Here is a 26,423-nt window from a genome sequence, read left to right as displayed (position 1 = left end):
TTTTTATTCATACTGAATATAATTCTAGGACTCTAAAGTATTTGCTATTTGTCAAACACAGTTCTAGTGCATTCACTGGATTGAGGCTGCCACAGTCCTCTCTGATAAATTCTGTTATTTTGCTAATTGGCTGAAGCACAGAGGGGTTAAATGACTGGCAACAGTCATACAGCTAGCAAGGGACAGGACTGAGTTTCAAACACAGGCCTCTGTAATCTTCAAAGAGGGAATATCTTGGAATGATCACAACAAAGAAACTGCAGATGGACTTGAATAGAGATGTGTTAATGATCATTGCCTTTCACACTGGTCATGGTTCCCTGGGTCTCAGGAAATAGCTCTGCCAGTGCTTTTATTCTTCACATATAATTTTAGTCAGGCACAATGTAGTATATAAATAGTATAATAAACATGCAAATGTACATGATGTAAAATGAATAGCATCTTAGGGGCACTATTCAATACTTGGTCATCAATTGAAGAAGAGACAGGAGAGTTGGGGCAAAATGAGGACATGGGGCTGCTCTGCCCTGCTCAGCTCTCTGGCTTTTATCTTCTCTGGATCCCAGTTTCCTCAGCAAACCAATGCACTGGTTAGATGCTAAGTCTAACCAACTTCAGCCTTATACAATTTTATATAAAGGTACTGATGTGTTAATGGAACAAAAATCATGTCATTATGAGACATAGATTGTCATTTCTTGTCTAGGCAATTGCTTTTATTCTTAATTCCCATCCAGCCAAATTTTTACACAGCTACTAGAAAGATTTTTATTTTTTTGAAACAAACTGCTTGGCTTTATTATTCCCTGCATAAGAACCTTCAACACTAGTCCTTTAATTAACATAGGATACCCATGGTTGGACTCATTCCTGTAAAACATTGAGCTTCATGCTCCCTGTATCAAGCTATCTGCAGCTCTTTGAACACTGTAAACCACTTCATATCTATATGCATTTGCTCTGGTTGTTTTCTTTCCTCTGCCTAGAAGTCTATTTATCTTTGTCCTTTGTTTGTATGATGGGCATTTTCAAGATTCAGGAAAGGGGTGGGCATTGTGGTACAGTGGGTTAAAATACTGCTTGCAACACCCTCATCCCATCCATATCAGAGTGCCTGGGTTCCAGTCCTGCCTCTGCTTCTGATTCAATTTCCTGATAATGTGTACCCTGGGAGGCAGCAGGTGATGGCTGGGATACTTGAGATGCTGGGATACTGCCAACACATGGGAGACCAAATGGAGTTACAGGCTCCTGGATTTGACCTGGCCCAACCCCAACTGTTGTGGGCATTTGGGGAGTATTTTGGCAGATGGAAGATCTTTTTCCTTCTCTGCCTTTCAAATAAATAAAAATAAACTTTTAAAAAGGTAAGAAAGCATCAACTTCTCTATGAAAATAGTTTTCCCATACCTTACTTTATAGTAGATTCCCCCTCTGCTTTGGTATAGAGAGAAATGACTCTTTCTTCTTGGTGTCTACAGTGCCTCTAAACCCAACTTCTCCATCTGAGACATGTTCACATTCTACACACTCCCCCTAATATGTTGACAAGTGAAGAACATATTTTCTCCTTCTTTATACCTCTAGCATTTAGCACTGTATCCAGTATATAGTAGCAGCTCTGTAAATGTAAATGGATGATTAAGAACATAAATGAATTTGAATGAATGAAAAGGTATCAGCCATCTAAAGACTGCTTCTTACTGTCAAATTCTCAAGTGTTGGCTGGATGCATTTAGTGGTGGGGATATAAAAGAATAAAATTTATGTAGGGGTGGGAGGATTTTAGAGGGAGGTGGGCTTTCATTCCATTGCCCATGTTGTTTCAGCTGCTTCTGATAGTATTATCTCTCTTGGCTCTTGTAAATAAAATTTTCAGATACTTAATATAATATTGATGCTCCAATAGGTCTTTTGAGGTCTTTTGAAAATACTCTTAATTTCTTTTGGACAGGAAGGCTGGATAAGCATGCATGTACTGCAGGGGGGAATTAATTTGAGAGCATTGTGACTCGGAGTACAGTAATTATTTTAAGCTGCTTTTTAAAATTCAAGGAAACCAGACATATGATATTGCAGTATTTTAGTAAATGGGCCTAGGCACTAACTCCAATGTGTGAAAGATAAACTTTATACACATATTTACACTTTTGATTAATTTACTCATCATTCAATTTACATTACATTGATTGAACACCTTTTTTTTGCCATACATTAGATGAATTAAATTCATGAAGATGGGTTGAAGGATGACTCCTTGATTACTGGGACAAAGTCCTTGGTGTTGGAGAGCTTTTTACATTCATTTGTGATCATGGCATTGATTGGCCTACACAAGCTCTTCAGGAACCTAACCCTGCTGGAGATCCTGCCCTTCTGCAGGTTCCCACAATGCTCTGCACATGTTCTCACCTTAGTACCTTAAAACATCTTGAAATGTCTTTTTGAAGAACTCAACTCCTCTTTCAGCACTGATTTGAAGTGTCAGCTCTTCAGGGAAGCTTTCCCTGATCACATGTCCTGGTCAACTCTCCAAGCAGTAGTGGTGCTTCATGGGCCTTTGTGCAACCAGAGTTAGTTAATTATGCAAGTAGTTCTTTAGTAACTGTCCTTCCTGCTGGAATATAAAGTGTGTGAAGGAATGATCTGTGTGTCTCTTTTCCCTTGTGTACCTCTGGAGTCCAGCACTATTTCAGTTTATAGTGAACTCATATTGGAAAAAATTTTAGAATGGCTTAATTCCTCCGTGTGATCTCACAGCTCATGCACTAGCCTTCCTTTTTCAAAAGAAATGCTCAGTGTGGTTAGAACATTTACCCTAGCAGTTATCATGCCAGTAAAGTTGCCCATGTCCCACATCGAGAATCTGGGTTCGATTCCCAGCTCCAGCTCCTCCTAACTTTCTGTTAACACAGACCCCAGGAGACAGCAAGTGATGAGTTAAGTGATTAGGTTTTTCCATCTATTTGGGAGAACTGGATTGAGTTCTCAGCTCCTTGCTTTGGCCTCTGACCCAGCCTAAGACTCTGCAGGCATTTGGGTGAAGATAGCAGTGGATATGAGCTTTGTTCATCTGTCTGTATGCTTGTCTGTCTCTTTGTCTCTTGGACAAATAAATAATTTTAAAAAGGCAAAAAAGAGATGCTTGGTTGCCTAATGACACCCAGAAAGACTCTCAGAAAGCAATTGCTTTTCCTCAAAGTCATTGTGATATGTTTGTTCTCCCATGGTGCCTAAGGCTCTGAGGCTGCTGTGACATTCTGGCCCTGTTCTTAGTACTTCTCAGGATGGAATAGAAAGGAGAGGGCAGCTGATACCTCACCCCCAACTCACTCTTAGAGGAACAGAGAAGATCAGCTTTTGGTATAACCATAGCAATCTTTTTCCCTCCATGAAAGATAGAATCAAGTTGCTCATTTATGGTCAAAGAAGAACTTAAAAAATATTCAATCTAGTGAAGGCAGTGAGAATCAGGAGCAGAGATCAAAATATGTAGCCATTTGTTTTAGAAAAATGTCCTCTAAACTGATCTCACAGTTGGAACTTAAAAGGCCTGAGATACAATCATGTCCTGCAGAGGCTCTGAAATTGACTCTGGCACTAAAGAGATCCTAAGCAATATTAGCCATGGAGAAAGAAGAATGGCACATCCATCACATTGTCATGCTCTGCCCTGTTTTCAAATTGCAAAGTCAGACACGGTATGGAGTTGAGGGATGGTGTTCTTATTCTGCTTGTTTCCACCTTATACGGGTTAAAAGGGTCAGCTGGGCAGTGTGTTCCTCTGGCTTATTTGAAGAGAGCCCCATCTCTCTTGATTATTTTGGCATCCCTTCATGTTGGCCAAAGAGGTCGCCTGTGAGATCTCTGGCTGCATGTTGTCTTTTTTCCTGTAGCAAGGTGGCTGTTGATGTCAGGCTACCTTACATTCCCCTAAATCTTCTTTTTAGAGAGAATTTGGAAGTACCACCAAGCTCACTAGCAGAACAGAGCTCTTTATGCTATTGAGCTTTACAAACTCAAGACATGATTTCTGCCAATGCCTGTCTGCCTGCTTGGCTTTGAGAAACCATATTCTAATGAATACTCAGTGACATTGCTTCAGTGATCCTTATTAAAATCAGAATTGCAACCATTTTTTATAACCCATTCTCTTGCATTTCTCAAACTCCAAAGGTCTATTTTCTTTCTTGAATATAATTAATTTATTTAGAGGGAGGGAGAGAATGTGTTTGTGATGTATGTATATGTGTTTGTGTATGGATCTGTGTGTGGTGTATGTGTGTGTGTTTGTGTGAGAGAGTTAGAATCACAGACAGAAACAGAGAGACAGAGCTTCCATGCCCTGGTTCACTTCCTGAGTGAGTGCCAGTGACAGCTGGGGCTTGTCAAAGCCAGGAGCTGGGAGCTCAATCTGGTTTCCCACATGGGTGGTAAAGGCCAAACTACTTGAACCATCATCTGCTGCCTCTCAGGGTATGCATTAGCAGAAAGCTGGAATCAAGAGTGGATCCTGGACTTGAACCCAGGCACTCAGATAAAAGGGTGAGGAGTCTCAATTGTGGCTTAAACTTTAAGTCAAACACATGTCCCTCTCCCCCATTTCTTTAGGTAATGCTTTATTATGCCTTACTGAGATTTTTTGGTTTTATATACACCTAGGGCATTGGTTTCATTTGGGAAAAATTCTTGGGCTCATTCCAGAATTATTGAATCATACATTCTGAAAGGGTTTTTTTTTTTTTTTTTTTTTTTTTTTTTTTGACAGGCAGAGTTAGACAGTGAGAGAGAGAGAGAGAGAGACAGAGAGAGAGAGAGAGACAGAGAGAAAGGTCTTCCTTTTCCATTGGTTCACCGCCAAAATGCCCGCTATGGCAGCTCGCTGTGCCGATCCGAAGCCAGGAGCCAGGTGCCTCCTCCTGGTCTCCCATGAGGGTGCAGGGCCCAAGTACTTGGGCCATCCTCCACTACCTTCCTGGGCCACAGCAGAGAGCTGGAATGGAAGAGGAGCAACTGGGACAGAATCCGGTGCTCCAACCAGGACTATAACCCGGGGTGCCGGCGCCTCAGGCAAAGAATTAGCCAAGTGAGCCACAGCGCTGGCCAATCTGAAAGGGGTTTTGCAATCTGTATTAAACAGATTAAATAGATAAGTTTGACTGAAGTTCCCCTTGGTATTGATTTAAAATAAAAAAAGAAGCTCTTTCTTTAAATCAGTATCCCAAAAATGACAAAGTGATAGTTTTTTTCCATAGGCAATTGAATCATACAGTTTAATGCAGCATTACGTACATAGGAATAATAAACAAACTAACAAAATGTGGTTTTATCAAATTGGCCAATATATGTTAAGCACTTAATATAATACCTGGCACATAATAATTGCTGTGTGAATGTTAGGTAGTATTAAAGTTATTGTTTGGTTTCACAAGATACTCATTAATTAAACAGACTCTTACATTTTTTCCACAGAGTAGTTACTACAGGATGCAAGCTAAACAACTGTTATTACATTTAAGAGAATGAAAAATAATTACATTAAAAAAGAAGTACATCTTCAATGTCCTTATAACTCTCTCCTAATTTTAATGATTTCATCTTCTTTGTGTTGCTGTGTACCTGCGGCAGTTGGATTGGCTAGCTATTCATTCCATCCTTTCCCTCTTCTCTATGGTCCTTAAGACTCTCCCCTGAAGCCGTCTACTCTCTCTTTGTATTACTCCAGGTTGTAGGTAGCATTACAGTGAGCCCAAGACAGGAAGCTGACTTCTATTGTTGTGAGCCAAAGGCAAATTCTATGGCAAAGTCAAAGACATAATGGCATAAGTATTAGGAAACTGCCATCCTTTCCCAATGTTTCATGAATATCCAAATGGTATCCTTATTTTAGGTATGAAAACAAGCACTTCCTATAAAAATAAAAACTATGTAACAATTGGTATGGTGGTTGAGTTGAATGGATTCTGTCTTGAAATAGAGATTTCCATTCAAATTCTACCACTGCCTAGCTGTGCAGCCTTCAGAAAGGCTCTGTACATTTCCAAAGATTAGTTCCTTCATTCTGAAGCAGGAATAGAGCTTTGAAGATTAAACCAGATGAAGGTGTTGCAAAGTGCTTATGACAATGCCTAGCACCAAGTCAATGCTAACTGCTTTCGCCATTTTATTTAAATCAGGAACAAAGAGAGGAGGGCTAGATTAGCACCTTGATTCAGAGACCCTTGCTGCACCTCATGCCAGAGTCACATTGCAAGTTGGAGGTTAGATGGCAAGCATGAAACGAATGCATTTGTAGGAGAAATGAGAAATAGAGGAAGGAAAACTTAGTCTTTCCATATGCAGACAGTTGCATAACATTTCCTTCTTAAGTTCTTGAATCCCAATGAGAGAGCTGAGCGTATGTTTGGGAAGAAGACTCATGAATTAATATTTTTCCCAATGGAGAAGCTCACAGGAACTTTGAAGTGTTTATTAAAGAGTTGATAATGAGGAGAAAACTTTTTGAAAATCATATTAAAAATTACCTCCCAAACTGCTTCAATAATTTAACCTTGGAATCATAAGACTCCACTGGAATAGAAAGAACACATTTTTCTCTTCTCCCCCTACCATCCCTGGTGTACTGGATGTGTGCTGATAGCTCTGATGGCCTCTTTCTTGGAGTTAGTGGTGGAATGATGCTCTTCATGACCAATCAAATAATTACTGGAGTTGAAATTTGTAATCCTGATATCAAATGCTTCATAATGACACCAATTTAAATTTAATACTGCTCTTATCTTTTGACAAAAATAAGGTTTAATATGTTTTTCTCCTAGAGGGGGTAGAAATAAGGAAAGACTTTATTATACAAGATAATTAAAATTCTTCCTGAGGTTAAAAGTGATTTAAAAAGAATCACAACATGAGATAATTAGGCCTTATTAGACACTTTATCTGCTTCACTGAAGTCACTTTTTTCCAGGATGATAAAATGTGCTTTTGTCTTTTTTTAGAATGCTGGATACCAAATTTGGAGAAAAAAATGATCTTTCCTCCTCCTCTTAGACTCAGCACATGACTGTGTGAATGGATTTGTGGAAATAATTTAATGACAGGGTTACAGTTTCCAAAAGCTAGACCTTTATAGAATGTGATGGTTTTCAAGTACTTATTCATTTTTCTAGTGGAATTATATTTTACCCTCTATTTTTAGTTGGTTAACAGAAAATGATATGAATTTGTGTTTTCTGATTTTTCCCCCTGACAGGCTGAATAATAACAGATTTGTTTTGGGATGTTTAACAAATTTTTTTTTGTTATTTGACAGACCCATTTGTGCTTTCCTGTGCCATAACAGGTAAAGCAAAGAATGCTAATGTTTGTGTTTTCAGTGTCTAATGAACATATAATATTGGTTATTATAATAACCATGCAGTGGTGGATGGTATTTTTTTTAAGATGAAAAGTGGCTCAGGCATTTAAAGCACTTGATGTTTTTGTAAAAGGAAGCAGGTACCCAAGGTGCTTTGGAGTTTAGCCAGCATTATGAACTGTATCCCTACATGGTGTCTGATATTGCTTTTCAATTCTGCTTTTAGGCCCAATGACAGCGATACTGTGAGTGCCAGCCTTTGCTAATGGCTCTATGGGTTTCCAATGTATTTTTTAACAATGTTTGATGCACCTAACAATAAATGAATCAAGCAGAACTTCTTTATGCCCATAAATTCGTATTCAACTTGTTTTTATCAATTGACCAGGCAATGAAAAGAAATGTTCCTACTTTGTCTTTAAGAAAACATTTCAGTTTTATTGACAATGACTTGCTTTGTAGGTTTTATCAAATCGTTCTTTCCTTCTGAGTGACCCTTTTCTTTCAGGGAAAGGCTTATGTATAGATCAGTGCATCAAGGGCAAAGTAAAATACACAGCTCTCTTTGAATGAAGGCTAGGAACATAAAGTTGTTAAGTAAATCCTTATTTTAAGATGAAATATCTAGAAGAGAAGTAGTATGCTTCAATGGAAAAATAGCTTCTGCCATACTTTTGTGGCATTTATTCTATGTGATGTAAAGGAAATTGCTGCTTTAAAAAGAAACTTAAATAGTAAAAGAAGAATGGGATGAAACCAAAATATGTGAGTATAAAGTATAAATATCCAAGCTATTCATTAAATCAGGTTTTACGTGTTTTCGTATAGTACTGCTGCTTTGCAGGGTATAAGTGCTATCCATGTTTCCTTTGTCACACAGGTGGATCCTTTTAGGAAGAGTAGGACACCTTCAGGGTCCTAGTGATCGGTGAACATTAATAAAAATGTGCATGAAGCATGGGCATATGGCTTAAAAATTACCACAGTGTACAGAATCATTATCTCAATAAAGAAACAGAACATGGTTACCACCGTTAATTTTTATATATGACTTTTGAATCAAATAAATATGCTCCATGTTCATTAATCCTGATAACCAGTGGGATCTTTATGATTTTTCTATATATACATGCATCATCTATGACAAATAACAGTTTGGTTTATTTTCCTTCTAATCCCTTTTCCCTTTTCTTCTATTTTTGTCTTAACTGTACTGGCTGGAGCCTCCAGTATAATGTTGAATAGAAGTAATAATGGCATCCTTGTCCATCCCCAATAAAAAAAAAGGTTAGTTTTAGTATTTCACAATTAAACATTATGCTTGACTTTCTTGGTCATTTGCCAAGATTTATCTTGACAGAATGTTGAATTTTCTCAGGTGTCTCTTCTACCTCTGTACAGATCATTGTAATACTCAATAAATCTGCTGAATTGTATGGATTGATTTTCTAAACAATTTTATAAAACAATGTTAAATTCCTAGGGCAAAACAAAGTTAGCTCTATGATATTATTTCTATGCACAGCTGGATTCAATTTTATAATATTTATTTGGGATATTCAAATCTCTGCTTAAAAGTGACTGCGCTGTAACTTTTTTTTTCTTGTTGAGTTTTGGACCAAGGTTATCTTGACCTCATAAAATTACTTGGGAAGTGTATCCTTTTATTATTATCTCTAGAAGATTATAAGATTGGTGTTATTTGTTTCTTAAATATTTTGTACAACTCACTGTTGAGAATCCATTAAGACCTGAACTTTTCTTCATGGGAATGATTTACATTCTACTTATTTTTATTCATCTTTCTAGGTTATATTTCTATAATAACTTGTCAATTTCATCTAAATTTTAAATTATTTTTGCTGTACTGTCAATTGTCTTTTTCTTCCTGTTGTCATTTTATTATCTGCAGCAATTGCAGTATCATCTCCTTTTGCCTTCCTGAAAATGATTGTTTCCTGCCCTTGCCTCCCTTGGTCAATTTTTCAATGTTTCAAAGTGCTTATGCATTGTACTTTTTTGTTTTTGTCATTTGCATGTTTGTTTTTTATTACATAATTTATGGGTATGCCTTTATTCTTTCTTTCTTTTCCTTCACTGGATGTAATACTGCACCCCCCCCTTCTAATTTATTAATCTGGACACTTAGCCCCTTAACTTTCAGCCTTTTATCTTTTGTAATATTAGACACATTTAAGCACATGTATTTTTCTTCCAAACTCTGTCCTTTTAGATATAGATGATATCTTATTCAGGTTCTTAACTGACACATTCAATAAGTAGTGAATGGTTATAAATAGGTTAATTACTTATGAGTAATCCTTTTCTGATTTCATCAAACAGTCTCCACATTCTTCATATTTAAGTTACTTAAACTGTATGGAAAAATTTGGTTGAAATAAGAGAATAGACTTACAGAAGAAAGTGTTAAATCTCTCATTATGGAGAGATGATCACTCACTTGGTGTTGTCACTCAAAGCAGTTGTCTTCTTTTTACCTATTTATTTCCTTTGCATCTTCTTTTATCATCTTCCTACCTGCTGCAAAGGTCATCAGGCTTAGCTAACTCAATTTACTGTACTATCACTGGTCTTCATTTTACATGTTTAGTACACACTGGTGAAGGTGAAAGAACATTCACACCTGTTAGAAGTAGAATTTGCGTTGGCAATAGTGCCCCTTATCCATGAGAGAAACCTTTCAACACTCCTAGTGAATGCCTGAAACTATATAGGACAAAATCCTATAGTACTGTGCTTTAACTTATACACATGTATGTATAATAAATTTTAATTTATAAATTAGGCACAGTAAGAGATTAATAACAGTAGGTAATAATAAATTAGAACAATTATAAGAAATATACTAAATAAAATTTTTGTGAGTGTGGGCTCCCTTTCTCCTTCAAAATATCTTATTGCATTACTCTCATACTTCTTGTGATGAATGAGTTGATACAATACTTAGAGGATGAGATGAAGTGAGGTGAATGACACTGGCATTGGATTAAGCAACTTTGTGAAGATTGCTTGAACATAAGCCTTGATATACTAAGACAGTCGATCTCAAAACTGGATGGCTACTAAGTAATTAGAGTGGAAGTGTATACAACATGGATATACTTAACAGTGCGCTGGAACGATGGGATGAATCACATTTAATTTTTTTATTTATCTGTATTTGAAAGGCAGGGAGAGAGAGAGAGACAGAGAGAGAGAGAGAGAGAGAGAGAGAGAGAGAGAGAATGAATCTTCCATCCATTGGTTCACTTCCCAAATGGATGCAGTGACTGGGGATGGGCCAGGCTGAAGCCAGGAGCCTTGAACTCCATCCAGATCTCCACAAGGATTGCATGGGCTCAGGTTCTAGGGCCATCTTCTGTTGCTTTTCTCAGTACATTAGCAGGGAACTAATTTGGAAGTGGAGCAGCTGGGACTTGAACAAGAGTTCACATGGGATGCTGGCATTGCAGGTCGGAGGCTTAATCTGCTATGCTACAATACTAGCCTCTCTAGTAGTTTTTATTCAATAATTTTGGACCAAGGTTGACTAGAGAATACTGATCATAGAAAGTAAAATTTCAGATAAGAGAGGCTACTGTATGCTTTCTTTTTAATGTTTATTTGTTTATTTTAATCTTCTTCAAAGGCAGAGTGATAGACAGCAAGAGAAAGAATGATATGGGTTTGTAAATAGATGATAGATTGATCTGGCATCTGCTGGTTCACTCCCCAAATGCCTGCAGCAGCCAAAGCTGGGTTAGGCTGAAGCCAAAAACTGTATCTGGGTGTCTAACATATGTGGCAGGATCCTGAACACTTGAACCATCATCTACTGCCTCCCAGAATACATTAACAGGAAGCTGAACTGGAAGTAGAATAGCCAGGACTTGACCTAGCGGTCTGATATGGCATGCAGATGCTGCAAGCCACAGCTTAAACAGTTGCATAGAATGCCTGCCCCATTTATACTTTCATTAAAAATTTTATTTTACTATTGAGAGGCATAAAGAAGGGAGAGAGAGAGAAGGAGAAGTGAGAGAGCGTCTAGTCACCAGTTCACTCACTTAGTGGCTGCAGTGGCTGAGGCTGGGGCTGGGACAGGCTGAAGCTGGAATCTGGGAGTCAATCCAGGTCTCCCGCATGGATGTCACAGGGATCCAACTACCTGAGCTATTAGCTGGAAGCTGGAATCCAGAGTCAGAGCTGGGACTCAAACCGCATACTCCAATATTGGACTTAACTGATGCCTTAACTCTTCGCCACATGCCTACCTTGTACACCTCCTTTAGGTGTTTATCTAATGCTACCATATATTGCCTGTCCCTCAATTTTGTTCCTTACTTTACTTCCCTATTGAAACTCACATGCTGCTTGGGATCATGCAGTGAGTAAACCGAGATCTTAAAAACCATAACATTACATTTACTTGGAATTTTCTATTGCCTTACCTCAGCTTAGAAATTGAATTTCCACAGCCTCGGGAGCTCTTCTGAAGCCAGTCAAAGTGTACCATACTCCTGTGGATCCTGTGATGTGACTGATGTGTATCTGCTTCTCCTTAACTGAGCTACCTGACTGGATTTGATCTATTTCCTATCCTCATGGACCACAAGGGAGTCAGTTTTTTTTTTGTTTTTTTTTTTTTTCCCCACACTTAGGTAACTATGGCTTTGTTGTCACTGTTATTTTTGCAATTTTTTTTTTTTTACAGACAGAGTTAGACCGTGAGAGAGAGAAAGACAGAGAGAAAGGTCTTCCTTCTGCTGGTTCACCCCCCAAATGGCCGCCATGGCCTGCATGCTGCGCCAATCTGAAGCCAGGAGCCAGGTCCTTCCTCCTGGTCTTCCATGTGGGTGCAGGGTACAAGTACTTGGGCCATCCTCCACTGCCCTCCTGGGCCACAGCAGAGAGCTGGACTGGAAGAGGAGTAACTGGGACAGAATCTGGCTCCCCAACCGGGACTAGAACCCCGGGTGCTGGCGCCTTAGGCAGAGGATTAGCCTAGTGAGCCGCAGTGCTGGCTATTTTTGCACTCTTTGTATTTTCTTTTTCTTTCTGCTATTTATCTCTCATAACTTTTTTTTTCTTGGCACTCTTGACCTTGCATTGTCCTGTTAATTTTGATGTTTTCCTTGGTGCTCATTCATTGCTATTTATAGTATTTATAGTATTTCTCCTATGCTTGTGCTTTGGTCACATGTTGTCTGAGATCTGGTGATTTGGATGGCCAAGATATAACACATTGGCTACCTGATTACTCGAGCTTATAGTTGTGACTGTGACGTACTTAGGAAGAAATTGGCTTCCAGGAGACTCTCCTAAGTCAACAGTCCCATTATCTAGATTCCACTAGTGTTCTCATTTTAGAACATCCACTCCACCCCTATAGCTACATAATAGGGTCAAAGGAAACATCTTTTATGGGACTCTGAACACTAACATGTGGGGAGGCCAGGATGCAGTTTCAGCCTCTTGGCTTCCATCTGGCCCAGCCCTGGCCATCGGGGGAGTGAACCAGCAGATGGAAAATATCTTTCTCCCTCTATTTCTCCCCTTTCTCTGTCCCTTCTGCCATTCAAGTAAATAAAGAAATCTTTTAAAAAACCCACTATTTAAAACAAGTGTGCAGATAACCAAAACAAAGCTTTGCTGAGCACTTTGTGCTATAAAAGCTATCACTAAAATAGTATGCTGAAGGGGGTACATTTTGGCAGAATATGAGGAAACTGTGAGTCAAGATCATACTACAAATTTATCTTTCGGGGTCATCAACATCAGTGAGGAGCTTGTACAGTGATGCCATTTGTCTCACAAAGATTGTTTCAAAACGGTAAAAAGGGGAAGGGTGCCAGAGAAGAGGAACTAAAAACAGTGAGTACAGTTTTATTTAAATATTCCTGCATCACCTATGTAATACAATCTACCCTGCCAGAATTAGTTGCTTAGAGCCACAGGGGGTGTTGGGAAAAATTTATCTCTCATTTATATTTATATGTTCATTGTCAAAAAGTCAAACAATGATTCAGATAGGAATAATTTTTTCAAAATATTTTATAATTTACCCAATTGTGTCTCATAGAGTAGCTTTTGGACAAGAACATATTTAACAAAAGTCTCACTATTAGAAGAGATTTCTAAAAAGTAAAAATTGAAGGGAATGAAAAAAACTGCTTCCAAAAAACTCTATAACATGTTGATATTTGCAAGAATTACTATGTGATATAGATTCATCCTTAGAGGAGGAAGGACTTACTGATGTTCAGGGAACATGGTGACCATTTGTGATTATAGGAATCTACATCTTATTATATACAGTAATAAAGTAACAGTAGATTTTATCACAAGTGATACACGTGTGCTAATACACTAACACTATGGGACAATGAAAGTGACAGTAAACATTGACAAAACACATATATCTAATAGGAATAGGAGAATGGAGAAAATCATTGTCTCTTAAGTTCCCCACAAAAAATGTTAATAAAACAGGTTTTAGCCTCAGAATCAGCCCATAAAGCATTGGATCTGGCTAAAAAGCCCATGAGAGTTTCTCAGGCATGGAAAGCCAAGACACTATGGCAAAAAAATGACCTAAATCAAAGAGCTCTGTGAGAGAGATTGCAGCAGAAAGAATGGGCCATCAAAGAAAGAGATACCTTTCTCTTAAGGGAGGAGAGAACTTCCATTTCGACTATGGCCTTGTCTAAATAAGGTTGGAGTTTGTGAACTCAAGAGGCTTCCATAGCCTTGGCAAATCATGACAAGAGCCTTGGGTGATTACTGATGTCATAAATAAGAGTGTCAATTGTAAATCAACAACGGGAGTCACTGTGCACTTACTCCCTATGTATGATCTCTGTCCTTAATGTGTTGTACAATGTGAATTAATGCTGTGACTAGTACTCCAACAGTACTTTACACTTTGTGTTTCTGTGTGGGTGCAAACTGTTGAAATTTTTACTTAGTATATACTAAGTTGATCTTCTGTATATAAAGATAATTAAAAATGAATCTTAATGAAGAACGGGATGGGAGAGGGAGTAGGAGATGGGATGGTTTGCGGGTGGGAGGCTGGTTATGGGGGGAAACAACTATAATCCAAAATTTGTACTTTAAAATTTATATTTATTAAATAAAAGTTTTATAAAAGAACTATAGTTGAGAACTTGAGAGTAAATTGAGAAGGAAACAGATGTGTTGTCACTACTGTGGGTGACTGGACAGACAAAGGGAAGGATGTCTTTCTCATACAGATTGTAAAACAGGTGCATGAATATATGCTAGTTTTGATAGGAAACTTCAGCCATTCATACATCTGCTGGGAGCCTGGTTATGCTGAAAGCAGGGCTTTGATAAACTCTTCAATTGCCTTAATGAGACTTTGTTCTCCAAGAAGATAGACATCATATGTAGAACTTTGAAGCAAATTTTTGGCAGTAAGGATGAACTTGCAGGTGATAGAGAAGTAACAGAAGATAGCTCAGATTACATGGCAGGAAAAAATAAGATGATTCATAGAATAATCAGATATATCAATTAGTGTTGAAGAAATCAAATCAAAACAAAATCATAAATCATAGGAAAGTTAGCTTATTAGCAGGTGTTTATAAAAGGGAATGAGGAACTGTAGCTGGGCCGAGCCATTTGAGAAGCTGGTGGTCCAGAGAACTCTTTTTAGTGTCATTCCCTATATATAGGTAGAAGGGTACTCCCTTCAAATACTATCATCCATTAGACTTAGGATTCTACCCTCCCTTATTTGGGTTTATAAATATTACAATTTAGGTAATTGCTTGGATATCCCCCAAGGACTCACATATGGAGGATTTGTTCTCCAAAAGTCTTATCTTAGTGGTTAACAGATTAATGTCAATGCATTAAAGGTGAAGACTTGATCAATTATGGTGTTTGGTAAATGGGCTCAGTGGGAGGATTTTAGATCATTTGGTGCTTGCCCCAAAAAATTAGTTGTCGCAAGAGAGATGGTTTTATAAGTTGAACTTGGCTGAGCTGTTTTCTCCCTGTTCCCTGGCTCACAACATGATCTTCCCCCCATATGCATTCCACCATCTATTGCCATCATCAGACACCAGAACAATGAGGCTGTCAGATCTTGGACTGTGAACCTCTGAAGCTGTGACTGAAAAAAATTTTTTTTTTCTTTATAAGTTAGCTTCTCTGAAGTAGTATAAATATGTGGGAATTCTATGTGGACAATTTGGACAAGGCCAAGGAAATATCAAGTTATGGATAATCACTATTTGGTACAATTACTGGATCAGGTGCTGGTTGCCAAGCAAAGTTTGCTCTCATAGGGCAGCTAGCATAGGATTGGCATGTGTTATGCTCACCTTAGAGAAGGTTGGAGAATTTGTGAATCACATTTTAGTTTTCACACAACTCCTGATTCATGGTTTCAAGAACTTTGTTGAAGTGTTTCAGTCCTGGTCCAATTGTATGGTATTATATAAGAACTCCACAGCCTTTCGCTCTCTTTTTCCCTTTTCTTTTCTTTTTCACTCAACTTTTTTCACTTCATTCTATCCCAAAAAAGCATGTTGTCCTTAAACTTAAGAGATATTCCTCTGACCTCAAATGCAATTGTCTCCACAGTCTTGCCACAAATCTTTCATGAATCAAGGAAACAAACTGAAGAGAGAATCTAGCCTCATTTTTTTTAATCCGACTTTTTTGTAGATAATTATAAATGCACATACACTTGTAAGAAATAATATGAGATCCTGTATACCCTCTACTCAGTTTCCCCTAATGGTATCAAAACCGAAGTATATCATCAGAACCAGGATATTAACATTGGTACAATCCATCAACCTTAATTCTAATTTCCTCATTGTTTTTAACTAATGTGCGTGTGTACACGTGTTTAGTTCTACACAATTTTATTGTACGTGTAGGCTTGCAGGATTGCTCCCACATTTAGAGGGCACACACTTCCATCATCACAGAATCCCTCAGGTTAAGACTTCACTTCAGCAAACCCTGTGTAGTCACAACTCATCTGTTCTCGATTTCTAAAACATTTTTCTTATATTTTCAAAAATGTTATAATTTATTTTTCTCAGAAATTAAGTATATTTAAGCAAAAAAGAGATAATGGCTATTTTAGGGACAAATGATCACAGAAAGAAACAAATATATATTCTGTTTTGACTTTTTATCTTTATTGAAAATAATATTCTGTGGAAAGGCTAGACTACTGTATGCTACTGAATGTATATGATCAGCTATGATCTCTATTCTAAGCTTCAGATCCAGATTTATTCTTCCTTCTAGAATATTCCACATGGATTGCTTGAAGAAAATTCAATTGTAAAAGTTTAAAATCATTGACTCTCATAGTGTCCATTTCACTTAGCAACAACAACAACGACAACAACACTAAAAGGAATAAAATAGTAAATTGTTCCTCAACAGTCAAGACAAGGGCTGATCATGTCATTGTCTCTCATAGTGACCATTTCACTTCAATGGGTATCATTTTAGATGCTCGTTTAGTTGCCATCGATCAGGGAGAACATATGATATTTGTCCCTTTTGGACTGGCTTATTTCACTCAACATGATGTTTTCCAGCTTCCTCCATTTTGTTGTAAATGCCCGGATTTCATTGTTTTTTACTGCTGTATAGTGTTCCATAGAGTACATATCCCATAGTTTCTTTATCCAGTCATCCGTTGATGGACATTTAGGTTGATTCCACGTCTTAGCTATTGTGAATTGAGCTGCAACAAATATCGAGGTGGAAATGGCTCTTTTTTTCTCCCCTTTAATTCCACTTGGGTAAATGCCAAGGAGTGGGATGGCTGGGTCCTGTGGTAGTGCTATATTCAGGTTTCTGAGGACTCTCCAAACTGTCTTCCATAGTGGCTTTACCAGTTTCCATTCCCACCAACAGTGGATTAGGGTTCCTTTTTCCCCACATCCTTGCCAGCATCTGTTGTTGGTTGATTTCTATACTCTCAATTAGTTTCATGGTGTCGTGGCGCATCTCTAGTTCTTTGATCCATGTTGAGTGGATTTTTGTATAAGGTGTAAGATAGGGGTCTTGCTTCATACTTGGACATGTGGACATCCAGTTTTCCCAGCACCATTTGTTGAAGAGGCTGTCCTTGTTCCAGGGGTTGGTTTTAGGTCCTTTGTCGAATATGAGTTGGTTATAGATGTTTGGATTGATCTCCGGTGTTTCTATTCTGTTCCATTGGTCTATCCCTCAGTTTTTGTACCAGTACCAGGCTGTTTTGATTATAACTCTCCTGTAGTATGTCTTGAAGTCTGGAATTGTGATGCCTCCGGCCTTGTTTTTATTGTAAAGGATTGCTTTAGCTATTCTTGGTCTCCTGTTTCTCCATATGAATTTCAGCATTGTTTTTTTTTAGGTCTTTGAAGAATGATTTTGGTATTTTGATTGGTATTGCATTGAACTTGTAAATTGCTTTTGGGAGAATGGACATTTTGATGATATTGATTCTTCCAATCCATGAGCATGACAGGTTTTTCCAATGACAGGATCAGCCCTTGTCTAGACTGTTGAGGAACAACTTACTATTTTATTCCTTTTAGTATTTTTGTTGTTGTGGTTGTTGTTGTTGTTGCTCTGTTTGTTCTACATAAGACCACTGGTTGAACTCTGTAATGCACAATCATTCTTAGGCGTTTAAAATTAACAGAAAAGTGATCTCTGTTAAACATAGAAGTGGGAATAAGAGAGGGAGGAGATATATAGGTTGGCACATGCTTACTCAGACTTACCTCCAATGGTGGAACTAGAAATGTGCCAGGGGAAATCAAATCAATCATACCAAGGAGGCAGGTACCAATGCCAGCGCACTTGGTAAAGTGATAAGTATTAAGTACACAACCGATCAAAAAGATAGGGTATGTGTCGAAGAGATTTCACAAATAAGGCCAGTGTAAGCAAATAATGAAGGATAGAATTAAAAGGGATAGAATGATCTTGCTGGGGAAGCAGGACACACAGCAGACTCATAGAATGGCAAATGCCTAAAACAGCACTCCTGCCTCAGAATCAACCCTTGGGACATTCGGATCTGGCTAAAAGGTCCATGAGAGTCTCACAGTCATGGAAAGCCATGACACGATGGCAAAAAACAATCTAAATGAAAGACCCTGGTGAACAAGACCCCAGCAGAAGAAACAGGCCATCAAGGAGAGAGGCGCCTTTCTCTGAAGGGAGGAAGGAACCTCCACTGTGACATGGCCTTGACTACACAAGTTCAGAGTTGGTGAACTTAAGGGACTTCCATAGCCTAGACAGCTCATAGCAAGAGTCTTGGGTGATTGCTGACATCATAAATAAGAGTGCCAATTGTTAAATCAACAACGGGCATCACTGGGTACATGCTCCCCACGTAGGATCTCTGTCCTTAATGTGTTTTACTATGAAACTTAAAAATACTACTAGTCGAACAATACCCTATACCTTGTGCGGTTGTGTGAATGCAGCCTGTTGAAACCCTTGCTTAGTATATACTAAGTTGATCTTCAGTATATGAAGGTAATTAAAAATGAAACTCGATAAAGGGAAGGATGGGAAAGGGAGAGAGGAGGGCCACGGGAGGGAGGGAGGTTGGGGGGGAAGCCACAATAATACAAAAGTTGTATTTTATGAAATAAAAAATTAAGTTGTATTTTATGAAATAAAAAATAAAAAAAAGTTTAAAATTAAATGTGTCATATATCATCCTCTCCCCATACATAGGAAAAAGAATCCTCTCCTCTACCTGTACTTCCTGCCTTAAGTCAAGGTGCCCAAATCAGTTTTGGGTTTGCCAAGTAACCAGGGAGCCCAATCATATGAAGTGATGGCCCAATATATCAGTCACAACCTGAGTCCTCCCATGCAGTCTCAGGGTTTTCAAGTCCTGACACAGAAGCCTCCTGTAGTCATGAGCACCCAGCTCCCTGTGTGTTCTCCCCTCTAGACTCAGGAGTCTCTGCGTGGCTGGTTGCTAGGCGTGGACATGAGCTGGCACAGCTGTAGTGGTGTCCATTCATATGTCTCTATCCTCATTTTCATAACCCATGATCCTCCAATCAGTTTCTTTCAAGGAAATTGACCAACCATATGAAGCATTTGACACTGGCTATAAATTAGTGTAAATTCTGGGATAACCTCAAGCTACTTTTCTTTCCACTCAAAGTGGTTGGCTAAACACATTGCCTAAAAATCTTCCTCCATGAAGGATTGCCCCTTAATACTCTTCTTTACAGAGAATTTAAATTTCAAGTGTGGTTATAATGAACCCAAAATAGTAAGCTGATCAATTCATGAACAATACTTTTTTTCAATTTTTTCCTCTTCGGTACTTTCCACAAATACAACCACAGGTATTATCAGAGGAAGCAGCACTGGTACAATGATGAAGATGTGTAAGGATCTGAGTTCTTTGTTTCTGCAGTCTGCTTTTGCTCTTCTGTCCTGCTTATGTTCAATCCCTGTTGTACAATTTGCATTTTACAATGGATTCATATGGCCAATTGGACTTTATGACCTGATAGGATCTGGTTCATGATGGGAAGTTCTGACTGTGGTTCAATGTTGCCTCTCTATCAGGCCCAACTTTCGTACCAAGAATCATTTTTTTTTTTTGAGTGGTAGAGTGGACAGTGAGAGAGAGAGATAGAAAGAAAGGTCTTCCTTTTTCTGTTGGTTCACCCCCTAATGGCCGCTGCAGCTGGTGCACTGCTCTGATCTGAAGCCAGGAGCCAGGTGCTTCTCCTGGTCTCCCATGCAGGCGCAGGGTCCAATGACTTGGGCCATCCTCCACTGCACTCCTGGGCCACAGCAGAGAGCTGGACTGGAAGAGGAGCAACTAGGACAGAATCTGGTGCCCCGACAAGGACTAGAACCCGGTGTGCCGGCACTGTAGGCAGAGGATTAGCCTATTGAGCTGCAACGCCAGCCCAAGTATCACTTTTCAAAAGGTATGTAATTCTCTGAAGATTGCATAACCTTTCTCCAGAACTGTAGGTGTCTGTGTTGTGATTCCTTCATTGATGCTTAGCACAAATATTACATAGTCACTTCTTCAACACTGAAACCTCCAGCACCATCATGGATGGCTGTATTACATGGCTCAAGCGTCTCTGCTGCTAACAGTTCTGCCTAAACCTACCTCAGGTTAGCCAGTGCTGTGGCTCAATAGGCTAATCCTCCTCCTGTGGCGCCAGCACACCGGGTTCTAGTCCCAGTCGGGGCACTGGTCAGGGCACCGGATTCTGTCCCGGTTGCCCCTCTTCCAGGCCAGCTCTCTGCTGTGGCCCTGGAGTGCAGTGGAGGATGGCCCAAGTGCTTGGGCCCTGCAGCCACATGGGATACTAGGAGAAGCACCTGGCTTCTGGCTTCGGATCAGCGTGATGTGCCAGCCGCAGTGGCCATTGGAGGGTGAACCAATGGCAAAAGGAAGACCTTTCTCTCTGTCTCTCTCTCTCTCACTGTCCACACTGCCTGTCAAAAAAAAAAAAAAAAAGATGTTAAACCTACCTCAGAACACTCTCCTGTTGTAGGTTCCTCTCCAAATTTATGTATTGCCTCCTATTTTGGAGGACTTTCTTAGGTACAAAATGCTGCTTCTACAACACAATTTTACTTGGCATACCGCATTTTTCTTTGAGAGGTTTGTGATGTGATAATTTGTGTTTTTCTCTGGAGAAATTTTCCAGGATATCTTAGATCACAATACTCGTGTAATTTTATTGAAGATAGAATTCCTAAATATCCAGTTTCCTCAAGTTCATGATCTTCCATATGACTTATCATATTCTTGGGACGCTCTAAAGCTAGCTTAGTGTTGTCTCAAGTTAGCACGACAGGGTCTGGTCTTCATTTCCCACAAAGGCTTATATTTATACCATAGATGTGGCTGTCTCATGGTGGAGAAACTCCATTTGATAAATTATTTTCAAGTTTTTAATTCATTTCTTGGCTGCTATTGGTTTCTATATGCATGTAACTCTTGAATTTTAATTTTAAAATTTTCTAAAACTTTTGTCTTTCATGATTCACATCATAGTTGCTAGAATATCTCATCTCCCTTCACAGGGAGACTGGATGTCTCCAGGAGCTCTCTTATTACTGCCCTTCTGGTTGCGCTCAGTTGAAGTCCCCTTTTTGCTGGTTTTATGTGCTTAAAGCCATGGTGCTTTCTTGGACTCACTGGTCAGCAATGCTTCCAAGGGCCATGGCCATCTTCTGCTTACAGAAAGTTTTCGTGTCATGGTGGCTTGGAGGTGTTTCTCATTATTATATCTGTTTAGCTTAAGGTTACAATTAGAAGGAGATGCATCATTTGCAGGAAGGAACTGTTTGAAGTATTGACTGCCCCTTCCACACCTAACACACAGATTTCTCTTTACACAGCATCAATTAGTTAAAAAAAACTTTAATAAATAAATGCTTATTTGAATTAAGCTTTTGGACTTGGTTTAAGCTGGATCAAAATTGTATACCATGACAGGAGTAGAAGGGAGATTATAAGTGAAGAGAGACTCTTCTAATGTTGTTCTGGCCAAACCAGTTCCTGAGCAATGTTGAGCTTCCTGGTAGATGTTCTTGGGGGAAGGTGCATGTGTGCTGCTACAACAGTCACCATAAAAATGAATTTTAAATTACAGGAAGTATGAGCTGGTTGGCATCCATTGGCAGGTAGAAATCTTTTGGGTTGTTTGTGACAGTTCTTCGTGAGGGGAAGCACAACCTTTGTCCATTGGCTGAGAGCTGTGCTACTTCCTGAGAGCTCTCCGGGCAGGGAAGCAACTGAGGTTGGGCTTCTCTACTGTTTCATATTACTTTTCAAAGGAAAGAATAGACTATTTAAAACATGATGTGATTGAGATTGAAGCTATAGATCCTAGTAACTTCATGTAGATGTCTTTCTACTAGATCTCAGTCAATTCATTTAGAGGATTCAAATGACTTTTCAATGGTCACTAATAATCCAATCTAAAGAGGTGGTGTTTGCTTTACATGGGGTGTTGACTATAAAAATGACCATTCAAGCTGAATCTGTGCAAGGCAATCTCAATAATAATTGAAAAAAATCTACAGTTGTTTCTTAACCCTTACACCTGTCAAGTCCTTTAAGATATTAAGATCCTTTTACTGTCAGTTGAGAATGTACAGCAACATAGCAAAACTAATATTCTTTTATAACACTGTAATTTAAAATTTTAGAAACATTGAAGAAAATTGAAGTGTTTCTTTTAAAAAAACTTATTAAAAATAGTTTGAACAGCCTTTCTTTCTTTTTGTCTTATAACAACATATGGAATGAACATCTTTTCTATGCCTTGGTGAATTGTCACATTGCTTTCTAAGTCTGGAACTGTTTCCAGGATTTTATCCTTTGTGCTTTCAATGTCATGAAGTATCTTGGAGAGTTCTTTTAATGTGAGCATTTTTCCTGGCATCACTTCCTCTGAGGCATCTTCATCTTTTTTTCTTTTTTTTGTCACAAATGCTTTTCTCATCTATGCTGCTAAGTTTTCACCTTCACTAAGTTCTTCTGGCTTAGTATCTAGAGTTCCTTGAATGGCAAGAATGTTAACATTCCTAGTCGGTTATGTCTCCCACTTATGCATATTTGATGCAAATTTCATTTTCACTGCACTTTAATCTCTCTTGGTCAATTTTCATTTGAGTATCTATTTTCATAAAGTGTCACATGGGTTTATTTCTAAGCAACAAGGAGGTGGCATAACTGCTCACTTATACGAACTGAAAATCAGATACCATTGGCCAGCCACCAACAACTGAAGCAAATGGTGTGGTTGGTCTTTGATCATGAGTCCATCTGTTATTTATGTACTGATTTGTGGCTTGAAGATTTATTGCGTGTATTTATGCTTCCTGAAAATATTCAGTTAATGTATTGCAACTGAAATTTGAACGGTGTTTTTAGGAAGCTGTTATTACTTTAAGCTGGAGTAACTGAAATTTGTGCATATTAAAAGCATGCAAAATGAGGACTTCCTGAAAATAAGCATAATACTTTTTAATCCTCATTTTCTTGAGATTTTAGAACTACAGGGAAATTCCATTTCTTTGTTTTTCTCCTTTAATGGGAGTAAGTTTTAATAAAATGAGCATAGTCCTTACGAGTACAATTGGATGAGTAGACAAGTGTAACTACTACCTCAATTCCATTAATTTTTTGATGTCTCTTTTGCTGAATAAAATCTTTTGTTCTTGAGTCTGTGCAAATTTCCACGAGGCACACTTCAGTCTGGGTATTGAGATGTAGGATGTCTATATATTATCCCAAATGACTAAATATTATCTATCTTGGTTTGATGAGTTTGACCTTTTTTATTTGGGTCAAGTCATTCAACAACTGTTGCAAATTTACACCCTCCATATCTGATGATAAGCTGTCTGGAAAAATTGCCATATTGACATTCCTGTCCTGAAATGTGGTTGACTGGGCTCCATAGGTAAGGTTTTGATGAGTTAGCTTTCCTAATAGATTTTCATATTTTATTAACTTTTATAACAATATGTATGATTTAAAATCTTTAGTTTTAAGGGTAAAATGAGAAAAACAGAAAGGTAAGCAAATCATTGCTACCCTCCTTACTCTCAGGATGAATGGGTATTGTGTCTCATAGGAAATTACAAAAGAATTTTTTAGAAAAGTTGTACTTGGTTTACATAGGCTAATTGGACATTTGGTTTTATACCAGTGACCTATCAACCACTATTTATTTTGTGTATACCATGATAGAGATACTTATTTCTGGACATCTCAATGGATGGACTGGTGGGGAGGCTCAAAGGAGGATTTGTGAAACCCACTGAAGAAGGAAATGTCTGCATTTCTGGGACTCTTTCTTAGTTTTTGATTATATCCAAATGAAGATCTCTTCATTAAAAGAAACTGGTTCTTCTGAATAGAAGTATACTCATATAATTGAGTCCTAGTAGTGATATCTGGAAAACAAAACTTGAAATGCAATTACTTCCCTTCTTCTTATTGCCATAATTAGGAAGGATTATTTGGACCAGGCATAAAGTGATCAATTTCCTCTTATAATAACCCCTATCTAGGGCCCATTTGTACTATTCATTGGACTATTGAGATGAAAGGGTAAAGGAGAGAGAAATGGTTGGAGGGAGTTTTGAACTTCAGTGGTTTGATGTATAGCATCCATGGAATGCTATCTTGTTGCCTCAAGAGAGATACTGTTTCTGCTATTTCACAGGGTTCTAATTCTTAGCTAATTAAAAATTGATAGGAAGGTAAAAAGTGTATATGTAAAGTTATTGTGACAACAAGCAATAAGGAACTTAGAAGATTCCCCTGGGTTTTATCATACTTAAATTACACTATAAAAGTGTTATTTCTTCCAAAAATCTCAAATAAAATCTTGAGGTTTAATTTGTTCTTGGCACTCAGAATTGAGACTATATAGAGACTGTGTTCCCCATAGATGAATATCATGCAGGGGTTGATGGAAATTCCTTTCCTGATTAGCATTTATCTAGTTGTCTTTTATTATTATGAATATTGTTATAGTAATATGCATAAAATTAGAATAGCACAAAGAACTATGAAATGAAAAGTTGCCCACGATATCACACAACTGCAAACCAATATATTTTTTTTTTAGTAAATATAAATTTCCAAAGTACAGTTTATGGATTATAATGGCTTCCCCCCCATAATTTCCCTCCCAGTTGCACCCCTCCCATCTCCTGCTCCCTCTCCCATTCCATTCACATCAAGATTCGTTTTCAATTATCTTTATATACAGAAGATCGATTTAGTATATATTAAGTAAAGATTTCATCAGTTTGCACCCACACAGAAACACAAAGTGTAAAATACTGTTTCAGTACTAGTTATAGCATTACTTCACATTGAACAACACATTAAGGACAGATCCCACATGAGAAGTAAGTACACAGTGACTCCTGTTGTTGACTTAACAATTGACACTCTTGTTTATGGTGTCAGTAATCTCCCTAGGCTCTAGTCATGAGTTGCCAAGAAAACCAATATTTCAGAAATCACCACCTTTCACAGCTCCCATTATTAGCTCTTCTGGAGTTTAAATCTCATACATCTCTAGCAACTTTAAGTAGCATTTGCTTACAACCCAACAAGAAAAAAAAATTTCACACAATTTTCCTGACTCATGATTTTTAATAATTGTTATTTTTATCAGTTAGTATTAGCAGATACTTGTCTTGTTTGTGTGATCTCTTTGACTCTTAGACCTATCAGAGCTATCAATTGTGAGCTGAAATTGATCACTTGGACTAGTGCGATGGCATTGGTACATGCCATCTTGATGGAATTGTGTTGGAATCCCCTGGCACATTTCTAACTCCACCATTTGCGGCCAGTCCGATTGAGCATGTTCCAAATTGTTCATCTCCTCCCTCTCTTTTTCCACTCTTAGATTTAACAGGGATCACTTTTCAGTTAAAATTTAAACACCTTAGAATAATTGTGTGTTAATTACTGAGTTCAACCAATAGTACTAGAACAACAACAACAACAACAAATACTAAAAAGGATAAAGTATTACATTGTACATCTAAAGTCAGGACAGGAGCGGATCAGTTCATTGTTGTTTATAGTGTCCATTTCACTTAACAGGTTTCCCCTTTGGCGCTCAGTTGTCACTGATCAGGGAAAACAAATGATATTTTTCTCTTTGGGACTGGCTTAATTCACTCAGCATGATGTTTTCCAGATTGCTCCATCTTGTTGCAAATGACTGGGTTTCGTTGTTTCTTACTGCTGTATAGTATTCTATGGAGTACATGTCCCATAATTTCTTTATCCAGTCTACTGTTGATGGGCATTTGGGTTGGTTCCAGGTCTTAGCTATTGTGAATTGAGCTGCAATAAACATTAATATGCAGATGGCTTTTTTATTTGCCAAATTAATTTCCTTTGGGTAGAGAAAGATCCAACATGCGAAGTGGGATACACAGCAGACTCATAGGATGGCAGATGTCCTAAACAACACTCTGGCCTCAGAATCAGCCCTCAAGGCATTCAGATCTGGATGAA

This window comes from Lepus europaeus, chromosome 4 (assembly GCF_033115175.1).
Source record: "Lepus europaeus isolate LE1 chromosome 4, mLepTim1.pri, whole genome shotgun sequence".
NCBI lineage: Eukaryota > Metazoa > Chordata > Mammalia > Lagomorpha > Leporidae > Lepus > Lepus europaeus.
This window is presented reverse-complemented; position numbering follows the sequence as displayed.